The 21,365-nt window shown below is 36.2% G+C and overlaps 1 long non-coding RNA gene across 1 annotated transcript; it reads left to right on the top strand.

Moving 5' to 3' along the window:
- The first annotated feature begins 2,413 nt into the window (after positions 1-2,413).
- On the top strand, positions 2,414-14,734 carry LOC133282840 (uncharacterized). The gene is made up of 4 exons (XR_009747721.1): positions 2,414-2,887; positions 5,107-5,321; positions 12,360-12,411; positions 14,590-14,734. It is a non-coding gene; the product is annotated as an uncharacterized LOC133282840 (long non-coding RNA).
- Positions 14,735-21,365: the final 6,631 nt, after the last annotated feature.

Here is a 21,365-nt window from a genome sequence, read left to right as displayed (position 1 = left end):
TAACCATCTCATCATATTCAGTTTACAAAAATAATGCTTATTATATAAAAAGGCAAAAAATAATAAAATCCCCCACATCATGCCCCTAGTTTAGGATTTTACTATACAAGCTTTTAACACACTAGAGCTGGAAAAACTGTAATGTCAATTTTGTTGCATGAAGAACTGAACTGAGAGCTAGCAGTGCAAACAAACAGAGCACTGCCCACTGCCCCTCACTTAGTAGAAGTCCAAGATCACTTCCTAGCCAGGAAAAGCATCATTGTTCTCATTTTTACCCCAGCTGTGTGTATTACTTTTGAGGAGCCTTGCTTTTACTATGCATATTTATTTTTCTAGAACTTTTACTCTTTTACAGAAGAGAAAAGTAAGTCTGTTAAAGCAGGTAAGAGTGAATTCAGTGCTTTAGTTTTATCGGTTGACAACTGACTGTAGCTTTGACTTGGGCATAAACACTTTTCCTTTCCTATAGCAAATACTCAAAAGTGTTAATATTTTTAGGTACCTTATTTTATGCAAAAATTGCTTGGATAGAATGGGTGTATTAAAAGGTACCTCCAGTAAATATACTGAACTATCCTTGTAGTAAACAAAATATTTGGGCATTCTGTAATGTGCAGTTGTGCTAATATTCATAAAAGCATTGGCATGGCCAGACCTCTAAGAGAGGTTACCTAAAGAAGACTTAAGTAAGTGGCATCTATGTCTTTCAAAATTCAGTGCTTACATATTCAAGAAAAAAACTATAGAATGAAATTGCTCAATAATTTTTATGTGAAGCCTTGTTAACAAGTTGTGTCAACAAAAGGTACAGAAATTAATAGGGGTATGCTCATTAACATTTTGCTGTTTGAGCAAATAGATTTTACTCAGAGTCAAATGAGATTTTTTGCAGTTCATTTTTTTGAGACTGTGAAAGAGTCATTACCATAGCCTGTTGGGAAAACTAAGAATAAAAACTGCATGGTAAGTAAGTGCATTGATTGAATATATTAATGTATTAAATATATATTAATATATTAAGAGTCTAATTATCTTTTATCAAAATGGATTATATAGAGTTTTTATTCCACAAATTGGATTTCAGACTTGGAAAGAGGTGACAGTTATATAACTCTAAGGGTTACGAGAATATTTATTTTATCTAAATATTATATCTCAGATTTAAGGATAGTCTCTTAAGGGCAAGGCAGAGATCTGTAGGCCATTCCATAGATGAATAACAAGATGTTACAGGTCTCTTCTTTCATAACTTCAGGCTTACAGCAGTCATGCCCCAGACATCCAAATACATGCATGAGGTCATGTAATTAGTCTACTTACTCAGAGACTTGCTGAAGCCATTGGTGACACCGATCTGTTTAGCCTTGGGCTTATGGAAGGCACAAATAGCATTAATGACACTGAAACATAAAGATTTTGGTAACTGGCAGGAGAGAGTTATATGTTTTATTAATACTGAGTGAACTTCTCTCCCATTTGATTTTTCAATAAGATGAGCTGTGTGGCAATTAATGCACTTCCAAAGCTCCTTCATAAAGCTACTGGAACATTGCTAAATTTGAGCTCTTGACATATACAAAGACTAAGATCTGGCAGTTCTTGTTTTATACAAGCCAATTAATTCCCTGTACATGTAAAATATAAATAAAGCATATAATGTTTTGATTCAACACTTTTTAAAGGAAATGGACCATTTGAAACCTTAGAAACTAAATAAATCAGATTCCCTGATGTCTGGTCAAGCACTGTAACCTGGAAACTAATTTTAGAGACACCAAAGGAGAAGACATTTTATATGAAAGTATTGAGAGTGGTTTAGAAAACAATTTTGGTTGTAAAGCAAAGTGATACCTTTATAGTATAGATCTGGATATTCCCAGAAAAGAGAAAAAAAAAAAAAAAATAAAAAATTCCTACTGAGGTTAGGTCATCTGGGGCTTGGATAAACAAGAATATAGTGGCTGCCCTTTAGATATGCCCAGTGTTCAAACTTGGGTAGCATCTGAATGGGGAATATAAAGAAATCTTTACAGCCACAGTTGTGGAGGAGAATTCAGTTTTCACATTCCCACTGCAGTTTATGATGGCTGGTGGCAGTTCTACATACTCAGGACTAATATTTGTCAGTAGGGATATACAGGTAAAGATGCTTTAAGCCAAGCACTCACATTAATGAGGGTCCTTCCACCATCTGGCATATTCACTCCTTTCCCTTTGTCATAAGCATTTTCTACCATCTTGAACTTCCAGGTGGAAATCTATTGTGTGGGAGGAAGGAAGAACAGGAGATGCTTATTTATTAAATTATGGGAACATACAACTTTTTTCTTTTTTTTTTTTTTTTTTTTAATTCCGACTGAGGTGCTGGCATCAAACTACAGATGCCCATAGGTGATCTACTGTACATCAGCAGAAAAAGACCGGCAGTCAAATGCAGATTTGAGAGTCCTGATTTGCCACAGTACAAAACTGTCAGAAAAAAAGCCCTCAAATAAGAAGTAGTAGGTAAAAATGAGCAAATTATGCATACCAAAATGGCAGATGTGGATCTGACATGTCTTTCTACTTAAGGAAATTAAGAATTAATAATTATTGTAAACCCACAGAACTCCCGGTTCTGTGGCACTATGAAATGTCACTGTTTCTTACAAGCTCCTTCATTCATGAAGCAACAGTATTTGTTAATTATTATTTGCCATAATACAAGTGAGTAAAATCAGAGATGTAAAGGTTTCTAGTTTTTCATGTACATTAACTACCATTTTATATTTCACCCCTTCCTCCCGAGGTACACAATAGAAAGCAAAGACCTTTCTGACCACCCCAGACTTGGATCTCTCTTCTCAGAAAATAAACTGTGATTCAGCAGCAGCGTGGGTTACGGGTAGGTACTTGGGTTTTTTTTTTCTTCATTAAAAACTTCAGCTGCATTAACAAATCAAACTTGAATGCATTGTTTTTATTGTAAGAAAAGACCATATCTAGACTTATGGATTTGGCCTGAAGTGTTTTTGTTTATACAGGTACAAGCAGTCTAGTAGAATGGTAGGTTCTGAGTCTTATTCATACCTGTATGAAGTCTTCTCCCTCAGAAAATATTCACCAAATAAAAAAAAAAAATTTTTTTTTTTTTGTGTGTGTTTAATAAGAAAGAACATCTGCCTACGTGGTAAATAACCCTTCCAACAGAAAGTAGTGTGTCCAAATCAGACCCTTTCCAGCTGACATTTGATAGCTGCAGTTAGTCTCTTCCAACAAAAGATGGCAGTGCTCTGTTTTCTTCAAAACTAATGTCCAGCCACTGAAATTTAAAGCTCCGAAAACACTTTCCTTGTCTTTGCCTAGAATCTGCACGTTGAGCTCAGTGGTTTTTTACTGATTAGCTAACGAGTTGGCCGTACATATTAAAAAAAAATTAAAAAATACATGTATGTTTCCACAGGAAGTTCCAACTGGAAAAAAACAAAGTGCCAATAATTCACAAAATACCCTTGCAAATGCAGCAGTGTTAAAACCCTCTTTGAGTCCAATTTAGAATTAATCATTATTTTATGGAAGCAGTTTTTCAGCAAATACGAAATTAAAGGAAAATTGTTTCCAAGATTTTCTCAGGTCTAACATTTTGTATGCAATGTACATTAATCTTTTAGATACTAATTCAAATGCTGATTGACCAAAGTATGCATTTTCTTTGAAAGTTTCTGCTTACATTATGCCTGTATCTAAAAGCAGAGATATTTGCATAAATCTGAACTTTTCCAATGCCTTATATCAAATTAGATAACTCTGTACTTTAGGGCTTTGCTACATGTAGGTATGAGTAATAATCCCATGACTATCATAAATTAAAAATTAGGAAGACAGTAAGAAATAGAATTTATTTAGTGTAAAATACAATATAGTCCCCACAGGAGAACTATGAAATAAATTAGGATTAGGTCTGTGATGGAGATTAGAATTTCTATCTGTTACCATGAGTAAAATGTAAAAAACAAAAAAAAAGCCAAATGTAAACCAGTAATAAACATTGTAATGCTAATATGAAAATGTCACAAAGCAATTTAGATAACACTAAAGAAAAAACAAACCTAGGCATAATGTAAAAAATCCACAAAATGCAATTTTGGTCACCTTATCCTAATACAATCTGAAGTGTCCAATATATAATGACACCTAAAAATTCCCAAATTATCCAGAATGCTTTATGTTAAGTAGACCAAAAGAGGTTCAGGTGGGTTTGGATCCAGGGTACAATTTACTTTTATTTTGGAGGAATTTGTTTCCTGTCATTTTTTTTGTGGGTCACTGGTGGAGAAATCTCAGAAGCTGGTATTTTTTCCAGGTATACTTTCAGCCTTATTTCTGGCTGTTTTCTAAAACAACTGTCATGTTGTGCTTGGAGAACACCTTTCCCACTCTTTTCAGTCCTTTCCATACTTCCCTGAAAAACAAAGAATTCAAACAAAGTTCTGGAAGTTTATGCCAATGACATTATAATAATTCAAACAATGAAACAGTGCCCTTTCACAACAACAATACTGACCTTTTTATTAGCAGAGTAGCCCCCAGTTCTGATATGTAGCTCACTAGGTCAGTCTTAGCAGCAAATAGGACAATGATGCATTGATAAACACTCATCATTATCCACATTTTGTAGAAAGGGAACACTGTTTTTACAGGGTCTAGGCACATTTGCACAGCAAGAAATCACCTTACCTCATTAAAAATAAATTATTGCTTCATTTATCTGTTCAGAAAGAGGGCTTTTAATGAGATTCACCTTAAATTACTGTTGGGAGAGAAGCAGTATATTAGACAGTACACATGTATTTCAGTCATACGTTCAATGTAGTAAATAAAAAAGATGCTTCAGCCAAACAAAACAAACACATACTACACTAAAATTTCAGATTTAAAAATCACTATCTTGTGGCTTTTATTCCCCGTTGTGCATATAAACCTTGTTCATTAGAACCAGTCTTGAGAATTCCTCCAAACGCATACACTTAGTTAAATTTTACATATTTACCTTTGGGTTTTTTGCCTTGTCTTACGCTCTACAGTGAAGTGTGCAACTGCTTTACTCCCCTTCCTGCCTCCCAGCTCTTTGCCCTCACCGTGCTCTGTCTGCACTACTGGAGGGCTGTCTCTGAACACTCCCATCACGCGTTCACTGGAGTGGGAAAACAAAAGGTGAGTACTGAAGGGCCACTGCAGGAAACAGTCTTTCCAAAGCATTGAAATTTCTGCCCCCTCCCTGCTCATGGAGAACTCTGCTGACTCCTGTCACAACCCCAACTGGTGGACCTTCCCCAAAGGTAACCAAATAGGGGCTCAACTCAGGAAATTCATGTAATTGCATTATATTTCAGGTACTGGAAACATTCATTTTACTGCCAGAGTTCTTCTGGAAGAAAAAACAAAGTAATACAGAGTAACAGAACAGAGGGGGAGACAGACTGAATCAAGATTAATGCAAAAGTTTAACAAAAAATTAATTCTGTCTAGGCAGTAAATGGCAGTAAACTGAAATACAAACTTCCCCAGAATGACTTAAAAATGCATCAGGTTCTTTACTGGAGAGACACAATTTTTTGTGCTGCACAACTGTTTATGACGCTGCAACAGCAAGTAAAGTGGTAGGCCAATTCAATAAGATTTGTGGCTTCTCTAAAGTTGACATTCTTTCACAATTGGTATCACAACAGACAATGAATTAAAAAAAGTCGGAGTCTCCCACAGGTCATTTAACATTCTAATTGAGGTGTGCTGAAATGAAGAACTATGTTAAATTTTCATTCATAAAGAGGGTACTTTTAGCACAATATGCAGATCATTAAGATATTTCAGGTAAAAGATGTTCCATTTTTGTACTTTCCACAAATACTAAATTTTGTAAAAACCTTGGAGACTTTTCAGAATATCTGATTATCATTTAAGTAACCTCACTGTATTTCTAAAAATACTGTAATTGTGTTCCTTAAGATCTCACCAAAATCCATATGCTAAAAGGCCAAGCACAATAAAATGAAAGAGAAAGCAGATTTCAGAGTATAGTATCACTGTTGTGTGGCCAAATTCCCTAAAAAAGATTATGATCTCTTATATTCAAATTCAGTCATCTGTTATGGTTTTGTTTTCAGAACCTACTGTAGTTAAGAAAGTATCATCTTGAATAAGTAAGTGATAGAAGCTCTGGTTTGGGCAGTCTGAAGATCAGTGCTACTTGTCACAAGATTCATGACTCTGTTAATGAAAAATTACTTACTTGAAACATGAGCTATGCCTTCTTTTATGCTGACATGTAACAAAGATCTGGGCAGAATGAGGAAAAAAAAGTAATTATTCTAAGAAATAGATCAGTAGTATGATATGCTGGAGGGAAGGAATGCTGGAGGGAAGGAATGCCATCCAGAGGGACCTTGACACACTTGTGAGGTGGGCTGATGCCAACCTCATGAAGTTTAACCATGCCAAGTGCAAGGTCCTACACCTGGGTTGGAGCAATCCCAGGCACAGCTACAGGTTGGGCAGAGAAGAGATTCAGAGCAGCCCTGTGGAGAAGGACTTGGGGGTGCTGGTCGATGAGAAAATTAACATGAGCCGGCTTCAGTGTGCGCTTGCAGCCCAGAAAGCCAACTGTATCCTGGGCTGCATCAAAAGGAGCGTGACCAGCAGGTTAAAGGAGGTGATCCTGCCCCTCTACTCTGCTCTTGTGAGACCTCACTTGGAGTATTGTGTGCAGTTCTGGTGTCCTCAACATAAAAAGGACATGGAACTGTTGGAACAAGTGCAGAGGAGGGCCACGAGGATGATCAGGGGACTGGAGCACCTCCCATATGAAGACAGGCTGAGAAAGTTGGGGCTGTTCAGCCTGGAGAAGAGAAGGCTGCGTGGAGACCTCATAGCAGCCTTCCAGTATCTGAAGGGGGCCTATAGGGATGCTGGAGAGGGACTCTTCATTAGGGACTGTAGTGATAGGACAAGGGGTAACGGGTTAAAACTTAAACAGGGGAAGTTTAGGTTGGATATAAGAAGGAAATTCTTTCCTGTTAGGGTGGTGAGGCACTGGAATGGGTTGCCCAGGGAAGTTGTGAATGCTCCATCCCTGGCAGTGTTCAAGGTGAGGTTGGACAAACCTTGGGTGACATGGTTTAGTGTGGGGTGCCCCTGCCCATGGCAGGGGGGTTGGAACTAGGTGATGTTAAGGTCCTTTCCAACACTAACGATTCTATGATCTTCCAGTAGTGCTCCTCTCTGAGAAAGGCCTATAATAACAATTTCTTAAATCATCAGAGAAAAACTCACTTCAGCTCTTCTCCCATCTAGTGCCACTCCTTAAATTCAGGACTGCAGGGCACTGCAAGGGCAGTGCCTTTTTATATTTGACTTGGCAAGCAGCTCCCCCTCTTCCTCCCACCATGTGTTTTGGTTTGAATGCAACATTTTCTTGTATCGTTAGGAAAGAGCTCTGCACATAGTCTGCCCTGCTCTGATGCTTCCTGACCCTACCACTAGAATCAGCTTCTAGATGTTTTCCTTTTCCCTGTCTCCTAGCCATGTTGAATTTAACCTTTACACATATAATTTAGGCATTTAGGGCACAATTGGGTAAAGGGTTTACCTGTCTAGGGGGCAAATGAGAATTCAGATGCTTAAGTCCGAACCCACAGCTATGTGCTGACATCAGCTCCTGGCAAGTGCTTAAACTCATAAGGATCAAAGATCACGAGATGCCCATTGTATTGGGACTTACAGCTAACCTGAAAGGAGACAAACTTTGACCCTACCATGTATTCCTATGTTTGTATTTTGCATTATAGAGTCATTGGACAAAATATGAAATCAAGGATAAAAATCTAAGATTCCCATTGTCAAGAAAATCTCCTGACCACTATTATATCAATAAATAAATTAGTAAACCCCATTGCCAGTATTTAGCAAATGAAAGTTATAGGCACTTGACTCTGCCTGAATTTGTAGGTTTTGGACCATGTGAAAACATCAAAAGTCTAATATGAGAGAGGAGAAAAAAAGAAATTAAGAAAAAATTGTAATTTGGTTTGTTGCAAAATTAAACATTCTGATAATTTTCTAATAAAATATTTGGCAATTCTGTATTTCTGTGTAGGAATGGAAAAAAGAAATGTTAGAAAATGTCTGAAGCAAAACATGTTCCTTGTCCCTTCAACTTGCCTGATGAAACCAAAGTTTTCCTTGGTTTGGCTAAAAATTAAAATCAGCACTGTTTAATTTCAAACTTATTAATATTGTATTAAAACTTTTTTGACTGCAAAGTTCTTAACTACTCAAAACTGTTCATACAGAAAGGATAATTCAGTATTCTTTCAAGTTTAGATTAATTGAGCTAAGAGATTCTTTGGTAATACTATTTTAATTGTTTCTTCATTTAGTTCTAACAGTATGGATTTTAACATTCTTGGACACAAATCAGGAACTCTCACTTTTATTAATAATATAATACCATTTAAAAATAGTATGAAAAAACAAATATAGTCTTCTTCCATCTGATTTTTTTAATTAATGGTAATAAATGTAATATATAAATACAGTATTTAAAGTATGCAAAAGAAGTTTTGTTTTAATTTCTCGTATTCACAGGACAATTATTAGGAGTCAATCTCCATTTCCACTAAATGCAGTTTCAATGTGGTAAATTCATCACTTTTTCTTATAAAATCAGGCAACCTTAAGAGCTTGGGAGACAAAGTCAAAAATGACTTGATTCTGATTTCTCTCAGATTAAAGAGAACTATGACTTTAATTCTCACATTTTCTCAAGATGTACATCATCATAATTAAAAAGCAATAGTATTTCATGACCTTATACTTTTCAAAGGTTTTAAAATCTGTTTTCTTATATTTAGTTTTATGTTGTGACTTCTCTTATACCCCTAAATTTAAAGTCTTGCATTCTATAATCTCAATAGAAAACCTTGAGAGAAAGGAAAGATGAAACATCTTGTTCATACTTTGGGATTTCACAAAATTATTCCTGTAGTTTTGAAGCAATTTGACAGATGGTGACTTTCAAGCTCTGTGAATGCAAAGGAGGCACTGGAAAGCAAACTAGCTATCAAGTGCTCTGTTAGTTGTTTTCTCTGCTCTGACAGGATCATTTCCCCTAACATGCTGGCTATAAACTCAGCTTTTTCCTAGCAAGAAAAATCAGGTTTTATTGTTCCAGCATAGCCTTAAAATGAATGACATGCTACATGGACTGTCTCCTACCCAACCTGTCCTTTAGGAGCCTAATTAGTGTAAGGAACTTTATCTGAAAACACTGTATTGCTGATACAGCCTTTTTTAAATGATGTCATCTCATGTATGTTTTCTTTTATTGTTATTATTTTAATAACCTCCTGCCAACAAATTCTAGCCAATAAAATATTCCGTAACTCCTGTGCAAACAGCTACACTTGTACCATGTCAAATCTGGTCCTCCCTTCTCGTACATCCGTTTGTCTATTCTAAAATTTTAGTGCTGTCTGCCTTTTAATTCTCTTTGTAGATGTTCTTTAGTTTGATAGTTTGCTTATTTGCTGACAATATTGTTTGGTATAGTAGAACGTATCTCTCAGTGGGGGGTGAGGGAGAGGAACCAAAATAAAACAAAACCCCAAATTCAAACCCAGACCGGACTAGAAACCTGTAATGAACTTTCTTACCTCAGGTTCTCTGATATAGATATAAATGATAGATAAGTAGTGATGATGTTGACTGTGCAAGTTCTTTCAGATATTAACATGTAAGGATGAAATCATGCTAAACATTCTATCTTATATTAATGATAATTGGGGGGGGGGGGGGGGGGAAGGAGTGTCCTTGTTCCTCTGACTGTGTGACTTGACACAATCTTTTTCTCCTATTTCTTACACTTCCCCCATCTTATGGAAAACACATTGTGTAATTTTTCTACACTGCCTTTTCATTTAAGTGGCATCTGTTTCTAATTTCAGTGGTTGGGATTATAAATTACTAAAAAAAATTTAGATCTGTGAATTTTTTATGGTGAAAAAGCAAACCTGGCGCAGACACTGAAACACAACTCTAAGTGTAGCAATGACCATTCTTTTCTAACTGGTCCATCTGATTTTTAAAAGGCATATTGTGTTTTGGGGTTTTTTACATTCTCTTTTAAATTTAAAGTACACATTTTTGAAGAAGCATAGTCTAATTTGTTTCAATCCGTGTTAAGATGCTTCTTTATATAGGGATAGGTAATTAATAAAATTTAGAAGAAGTACTTTAGTTGATGATATATGACAAAAAATGGGAATTTAATCTTTGAACAGTTCAGGTAAAGTAGAACTCATTTTCAATATCTCATTGTTTTGTGTCATGTTTTTTTCTGAACATAGAATAAACAATATTTTATTTCTGTTTTCCAAGTTACTTTATGTGTTAATCTATGATAGCAGTTTAGATAAGAATAAAAAGATAGAGTAAAAACAGAGACTTAACCCATTAGTCATCTTAATTGCACTAACACTAAACTACTTCTTTATGGCTAAGAGGGGATGGCTTTAACCCGACAAAGGAGAGATTTAGATTTGACATTAGGAAGAAATTCTTCCCTGTGAGGGTGGTGAGGCGGTGGCACAGGTTTCCCAGAGAAGCTGTATCTGCCACATCCCTGGCAGTGTTCAAGGCCAGGTTGGATGGGGCTTGGAGCAACCTGCTCTAGTGGAAGGTGTCCCTGCCCATGGCAGGGGTCTGGAACTGGATGAGCTTTAAGGTCCCTTCCAACCCAAACCAGTCTGGGATTCTATGATTCTATGCTAAATCTGAATCTAAATCATGTATGAAAGTTGTCAATTTCATATTTGGCATCTGTGTCATTTTGGTGAAGCAAATTTTCATTACAATTAGTTTGTGGAGAAGAAAAAAGCTTAATTACTTTTATGGTGTTCAGAAATTGAAAGACCTCTCTCTGAAGTCCTGAAAAATTGGCCAGGGCTATCTAGCTGCTGATTTGGGCAATGTAAAGTCATCCACGTGCAGCATCTTCCATGGGAGTATTTGCTGTCTTAAAGGAAGAATAGCAAAGCAGATACCATGTGTGATTAGCACCAAACAAGTATTTCTAATTCAGGTGTTTATTTAATCGTATGACAAAAAGAATTATTATATTTGTTATTCTTGGTAAAATTCAAATGGCTTTCTTAAAGTTTGACTATGTCCATTCCCTATAATAGGTCTTTTAGCCAACAGTGATGATACAGAAAATTCAAACCTGGAGAGAAAACTGGGCAATTTTATTTTTTTTTCCTGTGACATGAATGAAAGAAGAGGCATAAAACTTGCATGCATTTAAGGACAAGGAGTTAAATTTCTTGTTCCTTAACATATATGTGTCATCTTGGACAGTTAAAGTCACCTTTAAGAAAATCAGGCCTAATATTTTTAGTGAGGTTTCAATTTTATAATCATGTCCTCAGCGATGTCCTATGAATGCTCTGGAAATCAAAAGCAACAGACTGATCTGGATCTGCTTTTGTATCTTTTCCATAGGCTTCCCATGTCTAACAAACTTCAGACAAACCCTTCTATCTTGTTCAGAGCTTTCTATCTGAAGATGACAAAAATGGAATTTTGACATAGAATCATAAAATAATTAGGGTCCTTAAGATAGTCAAGTTCCAACCCCCCTGCCATGGGTAGGGACACCACACACTAAACCATGTCACCCAAGACTCTGTACCTGGTTTTGTTTTCTTTTTTGCAGTGCCATGCTGGGAATGTTTTGTATGGCAATTACAGATCTGTCTCCTGGTGATCAGTCTGCAATGGTAAGACACATTTTCGTGTATTTCAAAGCCAATAACATGAAAGAATGGGTTAAAGGTTTCTTTGCCTCCCTCACCATCCCCGAGTCCAAGAAAAAATATCCAGGAGATAACCAGTGCGTAAACACGGCGTTACTCAGTTTCATAATTCTACTTTCCAGCATTTTTCTAGTTCTCTCCCTTCTATCTTGTCATTACTTATCTGCGCATACACCAAAATGCTGAAAAGAGTCCTCTCTATACAGATTTTCTTTCTGCCTTTAAGTATTATGCTTGCTCACATCTGCAGTGGTGATGTGGTCAACCAATATAATTATAGATTCTTGATGGGAGAAACTCCTTTTCATGATCAAAATATGGATGTCAGTAATAGGATCTTTGTTTATGTCAAGACATTCTCTGATTCATCATCAAACTTATCACTTAAAGGAAAAGAAATATCTTTTTATAATTCATAATAATTTATTTTCAAACCAGAAAACCTGAAGACTGGGTGAAAATGAAAACTGTCTCGCTCTGAACTTTCTTCACTGTCTTGTTCCACAGCAGTAATGAATGACACTGAATCATACTTCTGGCATGCTGCTAGGATAAGGTGGTATTATTGAATAACATGCTCCATGAACAGCTGAAGTAAGTTCATATACTTGATTTCACAGAAATATAGGAAAAAAGCAGAGATCCAGTACCTCACAAGGAAATGCATGTTCCTGTTGAAAAGATAGGTCTAGAGCCCACAATATCAATTGTATCTTTCGAGAGGGCAAGATTGCCGCTTTCATTCTTCTGTATGAGACTAAAATGTACTAGAGCTCTCTGATTTTCTTGAGCATAATTCACTGCAGCGTATACATAAAATATAAGTTGTTAATATATGATTAATACATTTTTTTATTAATGGTTGCTATTAGAGGTTGATACCAATCAAAAAGCCAGTGGTAACATCTTGTTGGCCAGTAACTTTTAGTGATACTAGAGGTAACTGTGTCTATAAAACAGAGCCTTCCTAGAAGATCTATTAATCATTAGGCCATAAATTCTGTGTGTGCCAATAAATGTACATTTATGAACTGCTGTGGGGCTCGGTCCCTTTCTCCTGTAGGAGAGCAAAATAAAATCCTGTAAGGCAATAAAAGAGTATAATTGAAACTTTTTCCAAAAGGGCTTCTACCACTGTAAAATAGATTGCAAAGTCACTTATTGACAAATCTGAAAACTTGTCAGTATTTAGTCACATCATTTCAAGGTCTTACACACAGAATATAGTATCAACAGTTGAGGTCAACAGCATTGCAGAAATGCTGCAAGAAATCCCATGTGCCTTTAGTAAACTGTTCTGAAGTAATCTCGATGGAATAGAATATTACTTTGCTGGGCCAACTCAAGAACAACTCTCTTTGATCACAAGTGAACTTTGCATATTTTTGGAAGAGAAAATTTAATTTACTGTATTAGGCAGATAGATAAAAATCCCTGAAAGATGACAGTTGGCTTGCATATATTAAGAATCACTCTGGTTTTGATTTGCCATTATCCTTTTTTTCTGATGTAATGCTCATCCTATCAGTTTCTGGAAAGAACTGGACTTGTCTTACAAGTTTGTGGCCAATCAATAATCCTCTACACTGGGAGAAGATTCACAGCATAGGGGTGATGGGTAATATGCTCATAAAACTCAGGGAAGAATAGAGAGAGAGACTGCCCATAGCTGTACAAAGGAAACTGAGTTTAGCTGAACATAAAAGGGACCAGAGGGTGGCTGTAGATCAGCTGAGTGGATGACCTGGTTGTGAAAATGTTTCTGCCTAAGTAAGTTCATCAATTGAGTATGAATGTCTTCCCGAGCTAGGCAGACAAAAATGAGGGGAGTGGTTATATGGCTCCAATAATAGAGTATAAAAGCTGGAAAAACAACAGCATCAACTCTGAAGAAAGCAATAGGCTTGAGCTAGTTTCAAGCCATGTATACCTTCCTGGCAACTGGGGATGCCCATAATCTTGACAGTGAGCATATTATAAAGACAGTAATAAAACCCACACTTGTACTGTGGTTACTGTATAGTGCAATTCCTGTATTCTGTGAAGTGCCATTTGCACATGTGTTGTGATTTTAGTACCTTGTGGTATCACTCTGCTGAATCAAAATCCTATATAATATCAAGTATTTACAAATGAATAAATCTGGTATTAAACATTAAACACTCCATGTGTGAAATATCTATAAGAACCTGGTTAGAGAGAATTAGAGTCTGACAGAATTAAAATGGTCATTCAGCTCTTTGACAGTAAGACTCAGAGTGTCACTGAAGAAGAAGGGGTTTACTTCAACTTGATTAATTCCACAGAGAACTCTCCTCCTTTTTGGTCAGGTGCTACCATACAGATCTCTGTTTAGCTGGAATTAGCCTTCAAGTTGCGTGCAGAAGCCAGGTAGACCATTCTAAGTGCCACATGAATCACAGCCCTTCATCTGACCGCAACATTTTTAGGCATACTATTAAAAAATGTCAGATTTGGAAACCTTTCATTTGACATTTATCTGAAAAACCATAATGTAACTGTATATAAATGTCAAATGAGAATAAAGCTGTATTTTTATCTGTATAAATATCAAATATAAAATGGTTGTTTCCTCTGATATTTAGGGTTCTAAAAGGGTAAAGGTCAAGTGAAGTGCCTCCCTTGACAAAAGTTAATGGACATGATGAACTGGGATACTGCAGAATTCTAAAGCAATAACTCACACCTGTACTCTGGGGTTTGTTCCTCTGAGCAGGTCAAGTTAGTGACTTTGTAACAGGATCCTTCTGAGGCAACTGTACCCTTAACTGGCACACCACCAAATCCCTATCTTCTTCCCAAAATGCTGCTTCTACGTTACATGATTTGGAGAAGGAAGATGAACTCAGGTATTCCACTTTCCAGGTGAGCACTCAAGTCACTAAACTATTAGTTAATTTATATGATATCTCATTTTCACACTTGCTGATATAGAACTACAAAACATAATTTAAAATTAAGTATATTTAAATAGGGACTGTGGAGATATAAATGAAAATGTCCAGACTCTGTATGCCCCTCAGACTAAGAACCTTAAAATCTATGACTTGTGAAACCCATCTGCTTTTTCTCAGGTATCAGCAGAACAGAATTACTACCTAAGTAAATTTTTGGTTAGCCACCCCTTATGTAAGAATATTGACTGCATTATGAGTAGTATAAAATTGCTACATTGATAACTATAAGGATCTCAAGAAAAAACAACCTGAAAACTTGTTCTTCGATATCTGAATAGGTTCAAAAGTCAGTTTGTCCATGAGTAACACCAAACAGCACTAGATCTCTCAGCCTGGGAACCAGCACATCAGTAAACAGGTCAGCAAACCAAGCAAACTCTTTCTCTAAAGCATAAAAGGACTCTTAATTTAGAACTCTTAGTTAAGAAGTCTTAATTTGTAAGGACGCACAACATAAATGCTTCCTATCCATAGCCATAACTAAAATGCTAATTAGAAAACAAATCAAAAGGATCCCTGTACAGAAACGCATACTGTGCAGTATTCCCATGTAAGATACTAAATACATTGGTGGAATGCCTAGCACTATTATAAATCTGGAAGTGTTGAGTTTTACAATTCCAAGTACTAATTCTCTTATATACTGTAAGTGCAGACTGTAAAATTTAAACATGATAAGAAATGCTATTTTACAACACCTGTTTCAAAGACATTAACAGACTGTTATAATTATGGTCTTAAAAGAAAGCAGAGTTTAGTAAAAGGACTGCTGTATCATCTCATTTCCACTGGGGGTAGGGGAAGAATTTGTTATAATTAATTCCAGTAAAAAAAAAACCAACATGTAAATTTTCAGGGGGGCACATCTCTCCTGTGTAGCAGTCACTTCACCTATCTATTTCAATATCCTCAAAGAATGCTCTGAATGTGAGAAGTCCTCCATAAGCAGTTCCTTAGGAGATTTAGGGCTGGGAACAGCCACCTCAAGCCATTCCTTTATGTCCTATTTTCTTTGCCATTCACTCATTAGAAGCAGGATTACTTCTATACTGCTGGGACTTCATTGTCTGGACAGCCAGGCTACCACCTTTGGAGTCTACAACATATCTCTGGGTCTCTTGAGCATCCTGAGCTGCAGCAGGGCTCTCCCTGCAGCCTGCAGGCAAGGAGCTACATCTACGCTCTATGTGTGCAAGGCAGTTGGCTTCTGAGAATCCCTACTCCTGTCCCCAGGAAAACCTGGGCATACCGGAAACAAGGGATTCCACTAAGTGACAGAGAATCTAAAATTTGATTTTTTAATGCTGCCTAGAGATACCCAAATCTTACTGTGATATCTCCTCTTAATGCTTTACATAAAAGAATTGTTTTTTTCTTAATTTCACTGAAATTCTATCCCTGCACAAGCAAGGGAATTTAGATTGGATTCATATAGTCAGTGAATATCTCATGTTACTCTTTTCAAGAGTAAGCAGTGAGTAAGGATGACATAGAAGGGCCTAGACATAGGCTGGAGTCTTTTCTTCCCCATAAGATGTACAGACAATTCAACTTTCTCTGTTTCACTCTGCAAACATAGGAAGATGTGTGAAATGAACAAAGTATGTGTATATAAGAGTGATGGGTAAAGCGTGTTGATGTTGAACCTGAAATGAAACTAAGGAAAGCATATGATGTGTGAAACATATGGCAATACATATGTATGAAGTTTGGATCAGGATATGCATCACAAAATAGTAATAGGTTTTTATTCTGGGAGAAGAGAGTGATAAAGCAAAGGGGAATAAGAACCTCACACTAAAAACAAGAGAAGTTGGAATCGCCTTCCTCTTTGCTATTTGGCATTTCCTCTTGAAAGAAGCGGAGGAAGTATTTAAATATTTTATAACCTTCATTATTGGAACATCTCTTTATTACATTTTTGGAAACGTGTTCTATTTGAAATCAGTATGGATGTATAAATATTTTTAGGAGATGATTATTCTCTGTATGTAGGTGGAGAACATAGAATTAGTGGGATCTTGCTTTCGTGAGTAACACAGCAGCTGGCATATCCTTCCTTCCCCTGGCCAAGGGAAAACACCTCTTATCCTCAACTTTAAGCACCAAAATAAGAAATGGTTTTGGCTTCCCTCTTTCTATCTGCTTTTCCAGGTAATATTGAAATTTCATCTGCCATGTTTGCAATTCTTTTATGAGGTCAGTATGCAAGTATATAGAAAGCGAAAAACAATGGCATGGGGCTATCACAGACCTGTGGAAAACAGAGGTAGAAAAGATCTTTTAGACTATTTCCCTGCCTAAATGTCTGATTTGTCCTCAAAGACATTTAGTCATGGAGACTCAAAAATGTTTTCTCATCTTCTGCACCCTTTACATGTAAGCATCCAAGTTCACAAGCCTAACACAAGGACCAGTGCTTCCACCTAACATGTGAAGCACAGACCACACAATCATAATGATTAAGTACAAGTGCAACCTGTGCAATTCAATGCCCTGTGGTTCAGTGTCTCCTCTGTTTACCTCTCCCATGCACTGTCCTCCTGAATGCCTGTTTGGTTAGATAAAAAGAATCAGATCGGATGGAACAGGACTCAACTACTGCACTTGAAAGCACGGCCCAATGTCTAAGAAAACAGGGCAGAAACAACAATCTGTCAGGAAAGCATGAACTTTTTATTTCATTGTTACTCATGAATAACATAAGAAAAGGATAACTGTTTAACTCTCACCAGAAAAAATAAATTGTCACAATTCAGAAAAGTTTTAAGGCAGGATGAAAGTTAAAGTAGAATTTAATCAAACAATGAAAGGAATATCATTATCCCTTTATGTTTGGCAAACTCATTTTACTAGAAGGCCGTGACTACTGAAGCAAAGTATCCATGTTAAAACTGATCATGGTTAACACTGTAATGTATTTTCTAATTGCTCATGTTACCACCTGATTCAAAGCTTTTGGATTTTCTTCTAAAGGCTAATTCAAGATAATTCAGGCAAGTAGAGATAGCCATGAAATCCTCAAGGCAGCTGAATACTTCATTCTAAACGTACTGAATAGATTTATCTGTAACTTGACAGACTGGAAGCTCTATTGCTGCTGTCTTAGTAATTTGCCATCAAAGCTTTAACATTAAATATAAAAACAATTTACTTTAAATATGGATTTCATTAGAAAAGTGTAAAATAAAATTTTACTTTACTTGTCTAGTTTGTTTTTAGAAAGATATTGACCAGCTACATTCAGAAGGATGAATCAGCCTGTATGCTTTGGAGCTCTGATGCAGTTTTTGCTTTGGCTTCTTATACAGACTGGGACAATAGACACATTTTAAATCTAGAATAATGTTTGGAATTTTGAATTATGACATTCACTGCTCTTTGAATTACATGCTTGGATAGTAGCCATGGCACTGTGCGGTGAACCACTTTAATAGGTGCTTTAATAAGCACTTTGAAGAGTCTCTAACACTTGTGTCTGCCTATTCTCAGTTAACAAACAATAAAACTGAGGAATTCAGATTAAACATGAATCTTATGCCTTTCAATAACTTTTCCAATAACTTTGCTATAACTAATCTGGCTATTCCTACTGTCTCCTCTTTCCATTATGTCTTCTAGATAAAAACCAAACAGACAAAACCTACAACCCAGCTACGATACATAAACAAAACTACGTTGACTGAACTTTTTCCATTCGTTTGCACAATGCATCACGTTGCCAAGCCTTTTATTTGCAATTGTAATCTTAAGATGTCTGGAGGTAAGGAAGGTATCTTTATATTTGTACAGCTCCCAGCACATGAGGAATTAGAGACTGATTAAACCTTAATCTCATATAACTACTTTATCATTATCATCCACACTAAACAAACACATTTGCTTGTAAGCAGGCATGTTGAATGAGTAACGATGTTTAATAAATCCCTGCCTTTTCCTTCACTAGTAACAGGCATGTAAAAACAAAATGACACTGATATAAATCTGGAATGATCCTATTATTTTTAGTGGAGTTCAAACAGACTGATACAGATGTTAACTGAGAACAAAGTAGTCCAGAATCCACAGGGAAAACAATGGAATAAATGGGGTTTATATATGCACAATTATTTTGCCCAGGCTGCAAGACAGACTTGAGGCAATTCCCTAGAATGTGAAGCCCGCTGATAATCCTTTATCACAGTTTACTTCAATTTCAGAACAGTTATTTACTGCCTTTCTGCAGATGCACATGTTAATTAAGTTGCTTTTGATGAATATATTATTTAGAAACCCACCGTCCTAAAAAGGTCATGAACTGCAAAGTCTTAATTTCTTGCAATTTTGATTCTGAACTGTTTATTAGATTTGCCTACAAGGAAGAGCTGGCTGTTTGTGGGAGAAGTGTCACTTTCTGGTCATTTGAATCCAATTATGAAATATGTACATGCAGAACATTCCAAAATAGCATCGCTGTCGCTATGACTGCATGTCACTTTTGTCTCCATATCATTGGGTTTAGACGCATTATACAAAATGAATTGCATCAACCTTTTTTTCTTTTTCTATCCTTTTTTAAGACAGCCCAGGAATTTCCTGATAGAGTTGAGACAGAGCAATAAGTACAGATTTTCCTGAGTGTCCCACAGACACGTAAGTCATTTGGTTCATATGTGGGTGGTCTTTGACTTATTCAGTTAGCTCTGTTATAGACTCTCTAACACATCCAACCCAATTAGATAGATGCGCAGTATGGTCTTTACAAAATATCATTCAGCCATGTATCCTCCAACAAGCAATTACAAGTCATCTTCAGGGCATTGATTTATCTCTCATTGCCCTACCAATTTAATGACCTTATGATTTATACTGATTATGGAAGTCTCTTCTTGGCAAGCAAAGTAATTATCTATCAATCTTAAATTCTTTAAGGGAAGAAAATGTTTATTTTCTGTCTGCATAATAAGTTTTATGTCATTTTTAATGTCATGACTCCCACATGCACTAAAGATATATGTAGTAACTTCTAATGTCTCACAGAATGTCAATTGGAAATGCAATTTGACAACAGGCTTAGCTTCTGTTGTCTGAATAGTTGGCATTATATAATGAAGATAGTTAAGTCTTCTGCTTGGAAACACATACATTATCCTAGGACAAAACAATGGATAAATACTGTGGTCCCGTCATGAGGCCCTACAGAAGCTTCCCAGTGACAAAAATAGTGGATTTTAAGTACATTTAAACATCAACTGTACAAATAAAGGTTGATGGATCATGCCTCAGCACAAAGGTGTGAGCTGCAAGACCTTTCACCGCCCCCTTGGCTACTGTATTCATCTAATTGTTTGACTTAGAGTAAGGATTCCAGCTTACTCACTGAATTTATTTTGAAAGGAAATACGTTTTACTTGAGTGTAAATAGGAAAAATCTAGGTTGTGTTGCGTTATTTGCCAGACTAAAATGTCCTAGTTTGTCTTCTGGAAAGCTTACATTGTTGTGCTTTGTAAAAAAAAGTTATTATGACTTTTTACTGTAGAACTCACAAATTGAAGGTTCTTAAAACCTGAAGACCAAGGACAGGCTAACATCCAAGGAAACAATTTTACAGATGTGCTAGTAAGTTCCTCAAATTTGGCTCCTTCTCAAGCTTTCTCCCTCAAACATTATTCATACGTAGTAGAGCCAAGCACTGCTGATGCCACCTTACTGTTTATTTCCATCTTTTTCATTATCCAGTCTTTGCAGATTGATTGACATGTATTCTCTATTAATATCCTTTACAATTTAAAGCCCACAGCATCTTAAATAGCATAGCAGCTGTTTAAGGTGATGAGGTCCCTTCCTTTGAGTCTGATGGGAAGATTGCTGTTCACAAGAGTTAGTATGAATGGAAGTGATAGTTGAGGTTGGGTACAGAAATGAAGATAGGTTCCAATATATCCAACATACAGCATCAGTGATAGAGGCAAGATACTAGAATTTCTCATAATCATATATTACTTTTATATATATATATTACTATTACTAGTCACATATTACTAGAAATGACAGAAGAAAACTGTTTCACTATATATCAGGACATTTGAGTTTACAGCCAAGCCTCTGAAGAATTTCATTTTACCCATGAAAAATACCCATTAATTTGGCATGAATATGTTTTTCCTACAAGCCACCAGTTACCTCATTGCTGAGCCCATAATTCCCTACTATAACATCTCAAAGCCAAGATCCATTCAGAGGTAAAAATTGCATAGAGAACAAGATTCTGTGAAAATTTAATAACAACAAAATTTAACAACATCACCTTCTACAGCTCAGGAGACATTGCCAACTCAGTGCAAGAAGGACTGATTTAAGCTTTTACATTTGACTTCTTGTGTTGTTTGAAGTGAAGAAATAAAATCGAGATAAGCCAACAAATATTCTATTTTTCCCTTGAAAATCTGCAATTACATATTTTTCTTAAAGTTAATATCATCAGGAATGACACATCACATATACGTTTTAAATCGTGAAAAGAAAAACATTCATGCTATCTTATTGCAACACTAC

Source organism: Pezoporus flaviventris, unplaced genomic scaffold (assembly GCF_033815535.1).
Source record: "Pezoporus flaviventris isolate CSIRO_AGI_PZ_B2104156 unplaced genomic scaffold, CSIRO_AGI_Pfla_v1 ptg000143l, whole genome shotgun sequence".
In the NCBI taxonomy this organism is placed as follows: Eukaryota; Metazoa; Chordata; class Aves; order Psittaciformes; family Psittacidae; genus Pezoporus; species Pezoporus flaviventris.
This window is presented reverse-complemented; position numbering and strand designations above follow the sequence as displayed.